At 36.2% G+C, this 9726-nt stretch overlaps 1 protein-coding gene across 5 annotated transcripts in view; it reads left to right on the top strand.

The window, feature by feature from the left end:
• The window catches only part of CREB1 (cAMP responsive element binding protein 1), a 59416-nt gene that overhangs the window by 612 nt on the left and 49078 nt on the right, over positions 1 to 9726 (top strand). The gene's annotated exons all lie outside the window — the stretch shown is intronic.

The raw sequence follows: 9726 nt of genomic DNA, 5'->3' as shown, positions 1-9726 counted from the left end.
CCCGCCGCCCGCCTCGCCCCCGGCCCGGGCCGAATTGGCCCGGCTGTCCGCCGGGGCCGCGCTGCCGGGGTGCCCGCGGGGGGTGGAGGAGGAAGAAGGCGACAGTTGAGGGCAGAGGAGGTGAAGGTGCCTGCCTTCCCGGTAGCCTCGGTGTCTGCCATGCCCGCTTCGCGAGGGGAAGCGCTGCAACGTCCGACCTACTCTTCTCTCCACTCTCTTTGTGCAATAAAGTTCGAAACCAAAGGTTTCCTCTCGTACTGTATTTTATTCGTGCCCTTTCCCCCCGCTCCCACCCCATTGGAAACCTACTGTTTTCTGTTCTTTTCTGCTTAGTTGAGATGGGGAGAGCCGTGCTTTTTAATATAATTTCTGACTCTTCTCCCTCACCCTTTTTTTTTTTTTTTTAAGGCAGTAGTCATGGAAATGCATTCTTTCGGGGAGGAAGGGGGGGGCTAAGAAAAACATATTTGTAAAACTTTTTAAAAGAAACTGTTGGGATCCTGCAAAAGGGAAGCTGGTGTTTGAAAACAGTTTCGGTTTTAACCCTTTTCAATAAGGTAATAATCACTTGAGGTCTATCATTCTGAAACACTTCGTTGAAACGAATATTGGGCGATGCACTTTTGTTTTACATCACTTTTTTGGGGGGGGGGCAACCATGCTAACCGAGTTTGAGTCCTCCGGATCTCCCCCCCACCCCACCAAGTTTCTCACAGGTCTCTGCCTGAACTTAAGTAAGAGGTTGATTAATATGAAATCTAAAAATAAGCATTTAAAAGTATCCAGTGTTTGCCTCCGGGCAGTAAGCAACCCCTGAAGGAGACTGACTACAGTTTAAGCCACAAGCTTGTCTTTCCTTTGCCTGTTGGTAAAATAAACCGCAGAAAAGTCATTGACACGTTAAAGATTAAAAGACAGTTTTTGAGGGACCTGGAATGTGACCTATTTAAGTTTGTCATACCTTCTTAAGAAGTTAGAATTTCATCGTAGCCTTCGTTTGCATCAGTTCTGCCTTTAAAGGTTTGGTTTAAAAGATAATTTCGGTTTCTAGCCATTGAAATCTTTTTACACTCACGGCTCATTTCCTGATTTAAAAGTAAAGCCAAAGCAGTTATTTTAGGTGGTACAGAAAATGAACAAGAAATGAAAATACTCACTGTTCTAGTATAGAACAGTAGCATTGCGGTTGATACATACCAGGTTTCTTGTTAGGAATAAATACTGATCGGTAACAGAAGCACTGTTTTTGCGATTTTTCTGTATGCAAGTCACTTTTCCAAAACCTACTTTACCCTGCTGCAAGTCTTTTCAAAAAAAAAAAAAAACCACACAAGCACGTTAGAAATTTGTCATTGCCGGGAAACTTAGTTAAGATGTAGTAAAGAATTTACATAAGGATTGGCAAGATGATTTTATTTCCAAACGCTGAAGAAATTAGCGTATTGATGATGTCATAGATTGCTGTTTGTCCGTAAGATTTTCTGCAAGCCAGCATCAGTTGAGTAGAATATTTGTCCCTTACAGAGAATGTGTGACAATGACTCTTTGTGAATTAAAAAAGTGTTCTGATGGGTTTTTTCCCTCTCTTATCCAGAGGATCTTTTACATTTTGTTTTATTTATAGATTCATCATCTGCGATTCTTAGCAATTCCAAGTGGAACTTTTCAAACTTTTATATTCATTAATATTTGAATGTTCACTTGAAGCATGGCTGTAAGTTAGACTTACATCACCTCCTAGCCAGTAAAAATTACAGTTAAATCTGCTTGCATTTTTCTTTTTAATGGAAACATATATTCAGAAAGCGGTTGAATCTTTGACTCAGACAGACTGAAAAATGTTTAAAGGACACTTAAAACTGGTGTTACCCCCTTTTGAATGACTTTTTTTTTGTAAGAAGAGCCTAAGGAAACTTAGAAACGTGATCCATAAAATGGTATCTTCCTTTCCCTGCTGACATTCATTTTCTTGATTATATCTGATTAATAGAAAATTTCCTTTTTATAGAGACATAGCTTTATTTTAGCTCTCATCCTAAGATTGGGTATTTTTTTTTTAGCTATAATATGGTCATAATAAAACCAAGTATGTATACCCTACTTCACCTCATAAAATTTTTTTCATTTTTTTCCACAGTCCAAAAAAATTGTAACTTAATGCTTGACAATATATCACTGAAATTTATAATTTCACTTATTCCATAAAGTAACTTATCAGATATTGTTATAAAGACTTGTTGACAGCAGTCTGTGGCAGAATCTTAGGAACATGTATTTGCTGATGTACAGTGACACTTCAGTGATGGCTACAGACCTCAAATCTGAATTTAAGAATAGGGAATAGAAAGAAATGCAGGGATTTTTTTTTCTTAGTCATGTGTAAACTCATTTCTACTACAGAATCACTTGAAGCAGTAGTTCATGGTAATTCAAATATTTGGTTAGCATTTACTGTGACAGAGAATTTAGTTAGTGGAAAGAAGGCTGGGTTTGGACTCAGGCCTGAGTTTCATTCCTGCTATTGCCACCGCTGTCTTGTGCCCACCCTCAGGAAATTTTGTGACCTACCGAAGTTTCTTAATCTTTCTCAGCCTTCATTTCCTTATCTGTTAAATTAGAATACCACCTAATTTATAGGGCTGTGAGATAATTATAAAGCACCTCCTTGGGGACTCAATTAATGATAGCTATTCATTTTTAAGCTTTATTTTAACTTCCTAACTGTGGGACCTTCAGATTTCTTCTCCATTCCTCAATTTCCTACGTCATAAATATACTTTACTTAATAGAAATGTAGATATTATATAAGTTAATACCTATTAAATGCCAGGCATTTCACAAGTATTCATCAAATGTTTTCTTTAATTTGAAAAAAATTATTCAGTAGTAGTACATTTAGTAAATTGGGCCAAAAGCTACAGTGAATCCAAAGATGAATTACACTGTTTTATCTCTACCATCAAGGAACTGTGGGAAGTTTGGGGGACATGATGACTAATAAGGCAGAATATGTATATTTATGTTTCCGATTTAATTTTTTTAGGAGTCATTCAGATAGTCCATAATATGTTCACCACATAAACTTTAATACAGCAGACAGTCATGTGATACACCTCATTCTCACTCCCATTGCTCAAGGGTTACCAATTTGTCCTTGTAGGTAATTCTACCCTGATAAAAGCAAATATTGTATGTGCTCCCCACCCTGTGTTCCACTTTTTTTCTCACAAATGGTAGTATGCTGAATACACTATCCTGTATCTTGCTGTTTTTCACTCAATATGGCTTAGTAATTGCTTTATATCAGTATATTAAGGACTTCATTTTTTTTTTCTTTTTAATGAGACAATTCATTGTAGGGATGTGCCTGTTTATTAACCGGCTAGTGAGCTGATTTTATTTTTAGATCTTATATAACCTTTTAAACTAAGGGAATTATGCCTTTATTTCTTTAAATGAAAGACATTTCTTTTGAATAAGAAATACCAGTTTCTGACAGGAAGTGGTTATTTGAACTGTCTTACTACCTTTTTAGCTCCAGTTTTTAAAAGTTTTAGTGAAGTGATCCAAATGTACATGAAAAGGCAAGTAAGTTGTGTAAGAGTTAGCTCACAAAATGAGTTTAGTCTGAATATAACTCTTGTTTGGAGATTCTTATACCCTGAACAGGCTACTTCTATTATTGCACCAAAAAGTATCTCCATTTTTTCTCTAAATGAGAAATAACACCTCAAGTAGTGCAGTCCTTTTTTTTCCCCCTTAAGCAGACTATTGTCATGTGATATTACTACCCATTAATGCTTTGTCTCTGTGGTGGTTTTTTTCAGATTAACTTTTTCTGTGATGATTTTCTAGTATTTCTTAGTGTAATTATCAGTGAGTTTTATATTTTATATCTAAGTAAGTAGCAATACATAGCTAATAATATATAAACAGCAGGAAATAATGAGTTTCACCTGTAAGCTTGTCTACTTAGACTTCACTGCTGTTAGATGGGGGGTGTGTGTGTAAGCCCTGGGTCATCCAGCTGGACCAAGTAATAGTCGTTTCAGCTAGAACACAACACAAGTTTCAGTACCTCTCCTTTTCCTTTTTTTTGGCTCTTCTAAGTAGTATTTAACTACAGTGTATTTTACATGCTATTAGTGTATTTATCTTTAAAATACACATGCTTTAAGTGTTTTAAGTTGATTAAACCTAGAAAAAATGATAACTAATAATCCAGCAGTGGGGACACACATAAGTCCCTTATCTTTCAAGAAACAAGTCATTAAATGAAGCTGCTGTGGTGTGTCTCTTTTTTTGTATGCTCACGTTGCCAGTTACTTGAGCTAAAGTTATTTATTTATTTATTTATTTTTAGTGTTTATTTTTGAGAGAGACCAAGACAGAGCCTGAGTGAGGGGGGGACAGAGAGAGGGAGACACAGAGTCTGAAGCAGGTTCCAGGCTCTGAGCTGTCAGCGCTGAGCCCAAGGCAGGGCTCCAACTCATAAACTGTGAGATCATGACCTGAGCCAAAGTTGGATGCTCAACTGACTGAGCCACCCAGGTGCCCCTAAAGTTCTTAGTGCAAAAATATTGCCTTACTATTATTTTGAGGATTTACTAATATTTTATGTAAAATGTTAATATTTTATGTTTTTACCTGCTCAGTGACTAAAAGTACTAATCCTTACAGATTTGGGGAGTTTGAGGTAGATAATTGAAATCTGTAAAGGCAAAAAAGTTTCCTTCTGGAACACTTATGTGTGCTACAGGGAATTACATGATTTCTCACAGTATCCTGAAATCAGTAAATTGCCTTTTGTGGTAGAAGTAATGACCAGGAACTAAATGAACAAACTAATAATGTGAAAATGACTGTTTTCCTCTGCCAAAACTTGCTAACTCAGTCATGGTATAAGAGGTTAACCCTGGTCAGCATTCTGAAGCTGTGAGAAGAAAAGATGGGTTCAGTCTTATTCTGTACTATAATACCTGTAAATATAGGTTTTTGAGATGTGTTTGAAACTTGGATAAAGAGCAGCCATTGGATTTTCTTCACATTTAGAATGCTTCTCCCCCTTAACATATACATACTTCTCTTTGTTTTGTTTTGGGTTCTTAGCTCTGCCAGATGTGGCCCCCTAAAGAGAAGTTCTGTTATATTTTACCTAGAGTTTTACTCAGGTAAAATAATCTTCTAGGTTATCAGAATGAAGAGGGGGAAAAAATTAGTCATTCATATTCTGGTATGTATTCCTTCAGATAGTAGAAGACAGTATTTTACATCCCGAGTAATGAAAAATTACCTTCAATATATATTTAATCAGTTCTTGGGCCTAGTTACATGAATTTCAACTTAAAAAGTAGTAACTTCTTGATAAACTTTTAAATGCCTGAGTTACTCTTATGGTTGAGGTAACAGTAAAGAGTTTACTATGAACAAAAATGAAAAGCATTTATCATTTTTTTTTCTGCTGTTGGATTAATCTAGGATCTCTGAATAATCTAACAAAGAGCAAGATTTGGAGAGTAAAAGGTCTGAGGGATCATTGGTGAGTTTTTCCTCAAGGAGAGAAGCCAAGACTGACATTTTGTTGTAGAAGAGAGAATTAAGTGGGAAGTTAACATTGCTAATGACGTTGGTGTAGGAGTGGAAGGTAGGACTGAAAGTTGACTTATTTATACCAATGGTAATAGGAACTTTCTTTACAAAAGGTTAGTGAATTGTCTCTGAAACTGAGATTGTTTTCTTCAGCTTTAAGAGTATATCTAATGAGTTGGTTATCTGTGTGAGTCAGGTTATGATTATATGACAGTATAAATGTAACTAAAAAATGTTTGTAATTTAGCCAAAGGTGAATAACCATATTTTTGAGGGTTATTATCCCTATTTGTGTGGATGATTGGTAATAGGAGACTCTGAAATATCACTGAAGTGAAAATTATTGCTTGTTCCAAACTATTTGTATTCTTAAAGGGGTATCATTGGCTTAAAAGTATCAATAGCAGCTTTGTTTGCTATGATGAATAACTCTGGTGCTTTGGTTGCTGCTTTGGTTTTACTTACTGTCATTTATCAGCCTAGTCATTTATTCAGTGAACATTTATTGACCATTGACTTTTTTATAGTGAGTGAAATAATCATAAGAAGATTTATTCAGTTAAGTGGGTTTGTAGATATTAAATGAAGCGTGCTAGTTGCTGTAAACAGTAAAGTTGGAGAACCTCCAAGAACCTATGATGGTAGAAAAATCATGTAAGAAAGAAGGATTTATATAAGACAAAATATCAGTTTTTCACTACTGTCTTGAAGGCCTATACAGTTTAGAAGAGAAGGAGTTTGGCAAAAGTTTTATGAGAAAGATAGAACATAAGTTGAAGACTAGAACTTGGATAGGTAGAAATGAAAGAGAATGTCTTCTAGGCCGTGGCAAGGACAACCAAAATGAAGACATGGGAGTAGAATGAGGGATAACTCAAGAAATGACAGCTTTGAATAAAACGATTTGAAGCAGTATATTTGAGAATTATTTCTTATGAAGAATTTATTATGATGTTTGTATGGGTATAGTGTATTACTCAATCCTCCACTATATTGAGAGGAATTCACACTTAAACTTTTTTTTAAAAAATTTTTTTAATGGTTTATTTATTTTTGATACAGAGAGAGACAGAGCATGAGAGGGGGAGGGGCAGAGAGAGTAGGAGACACACAACTGGAAGCAGGCTCCAGGCTCTGAGCTAGCTGTCAGCACAGAACCTGATGCGGGGCTCGAACTCACGAATGTGAGATCTGACCTGAGCCAAAGTCGGAGGCTTAACCGACTGAGCCACCCAGGAGCCCCTTAGCAAACTTTTAAGGGAGGAGTAATTCTTTCATTTTTTGCAGATGACTAAGCTGAGCCCTAGAGAACTTAAATGATTTGTTTGCTGGGAGAGCCTTTTTCCTGAGCAAGAAATAACAGTAAAGCATAATCTTCATCACTTTTTTTGTGTGGCATTATCTTTTTGTGATGAAAGTTTTCAAATTTCTAGCTTTATTAATGATCTAGAATTTCTAAATAATAGTTTAGTTATATAAAAGTTCACTTGGAGGAAATTGTCTAGCCAAGATATTAAAAAAAATACATTGGTTTTATTATCTTACTAATTAGGTCTATGTTAGAATGACCACCATAAATGGCCGGCTCATGCTTTGCTTTTTTCCATAATTTGTTGTGTTTCTGTCATTTCAAACTGGAAGTTTATGGTTTTAAGTCATTGTTATTAAATATTTTTGGAGGGAATTTATAGGCAAACTGGTCATAACAATTAGTTTATACTTGCCTAGCTCTTTTATACGTAACACGTATTTTCTCTTAGCTGTAAGCTCTTTGAGAGAAGGTTTCTTGTCTGTTTTAAACTATACTCCCCATAGTGATTGGCAGGACACTTACTATGTAATAGGCACAGAAAATGCTTAATGAGTGATTCCCTCTTGGGATGGTCACAGCTTTGAAAGGCAGGATTAAAAACAGTTCCCCTGTGGAGTTGCACAGATTAAAGGAAGCAGACATACATGGTTTAGATAATTAAAACTTACTGAAATTACAGATTTTTTTTTAAGCCAAGGAAATTATGCTCATTTTCCCATTGCTTAAAAAGTAGTTTTTCCAGAGTTTTCATTAAACTCTAACGTCTTACTAATACTTTTTGCCTCTGAGACTTGAGAAGTGGCATAAGATTGTATTAATTAAAACAACCGTACCAGAAATCACTACCAGGTCAGTAAAAAAGAAAAAATAAATAAACTTTATGAAAAAGAGTGCCTGGGTGGTTAAGTGTCTTGACTCTCGGGTTTGGCTCAGGTCATGATCTTACCGTTGGTGAGTATAAGCCCTTTGAGACCTGCTTGGGATTCTCTCTCTTGCTCCCTTTCTCTGTCTCTTTTTCTCTGTCCCTCTCTCTCTGCCCCTCCCCCACTCATGCTGTCTCTCTCTCTCAAAATAAAGAGAGTCGTACATCCACCTGAAAGATTGGACTTCATCTTGATTCTTTTAGGAATAAAGATAAAGATACCTAAAATTGAAGTGAGTTTTTTCGTAAAACTTTGCTTTTGTCTGTATGTAATTTATCAGCTTTATAGCTTAACCATGGCTATTGTTTTAAGTTTTTGAGAGAGAGAACACGTGCACGTGAGTGCGAGAGGGGCAGAGGGAAGGGGGGAACAGAAGATCCAAAGCAGACTTTGCGCTGACAGCAGAGAGCCTGATGTGGGGCTCGAACTCACAGAGCCACAGTTGGCCACTCAAACGACCGAGCCACCCAGGTGCCCCAACTATGGCTAATTTTTGAGTGTGGTCCAATATATCCTTGGTGCCTTAGGTGCTTGGGCTTTTTCTAGTAAGCAAAACATAATAAAAATGCTTAACTTGAGGCTTAATTGTCCATGCAGTTCCATTGCCAAATATACAAAGAATTCTTCACATTTTATAATATTGGAGGCTATGTGGTACAACCTTGCACAGTCTTGCAAATTCCTTGCAGATCTCTAAACGTGTGTAGTTCTCCATCTGTGAAGTCAGAACTAAAACCAGGATTCCTGTCTTATGACTTCTCCTTTAACATGTGCCATCTCATTTCAGGAAAAGTGAATTTTTATTCTTCCATGTTTAATTTGTAAATAATTCACCAAAAATAGCATTTCAAAATTTAGTTCAAAACAGGGCTGTCAGAATAATAAATGTTAACTTTGTAAACGCACTTGGATATTCATTTTCCATTTGAATGTAGTGATTTTCACATAGTCTCTCAGGTTTTATTGAGTAGACTTTAAATATTTATCTTCAGGGCATAACTTTTGTGGGTCTTTACAGTTTTAGCATTGAGCTAGTTTATGAATCAACTTAAAATTTGAAGACAGTTTCACTCTTTAGTCAACACAGAAATTGCTTTTCTAAAAGTAACTGCATGTAGGAGGTGTATAATCTTTTTTTTCCTTTAAAAAAATTCAGCTCCCAAAAAATCCATTTAGTGGAACTTCATATGTAGAAGAGTTTATATAGGATCACTTCTTTGAAATGCTTCAGGTGCACAAAGTTATAAACATCGTATTGGTTGGGAAGAAAGGAGAAGGGGGAGTGAAGGGATAAAATGTTATCTAAAATAATGCACAGTCGTGGCTGCTTCCTTGCTGAGCAGCACTGTTTGTCTCTTGGTGACCCGATAGGTGAAGGCTTCTTTGAGAGCCAGAAGAGGTCTTACTTGAAGGCAAACAGGGCAAATCCATTTTGCCAATACGTAAATGACTTTGATTTGAGAAAACACTAAAGCTTTTCTGTTGGAAGGTACTATAGAATTAGTCGTAGGATGGCTATCATTGTGCAGTGCATTCCTGTAAATCACGTAACATTTTTCTAATTCACTGTGGTAGCTACTTTCTTTGAGAACAGTGTCTTTCTTGTAGGGCACGCTACACATTTCAAAATGACTTATTAAAAATAGCATTCAAATACTGTGGTAGTTATAAAACTGCAATAAATTCTAAAACATAAATATTCAACTTAAAGCAGTTTGTCTGAGTTGAGTCCAATGAACAAATTAGGGAGCTAATTTTATTAAACAAAATTGAAAAGACTTCCCCTTGCTGTATGCTGCATTCTTTTTTTTGGTAGTGGTGCTTAGGTTATACTGATACTTACTGGTGATACAAAGAATTTATAGAAATATATAAGCAAATATTTGGGCTTTTGTTTTTGTC

Source organism: Suricata suricatta, chromosome 3 (genome assembly GCF_006229205.1).
Source record: "Suricata suricatta isolate VVHF042 chromosome 3, meerkat_22Aug2017_6uvM2_HiC, whole genome shotgun sequence".
NCBI classification, from domain to species: domain Eukaryota; kingdom Metazoa; phylum Chordata; class Mammalia; order Carnivora; family Herpestidae; genus Suricata; species Suricata suricatta.
Note: the sequence above shows the minus strand (reverse complement) of the source record. Positions and strands in the feature narration are given on the sequence as shown.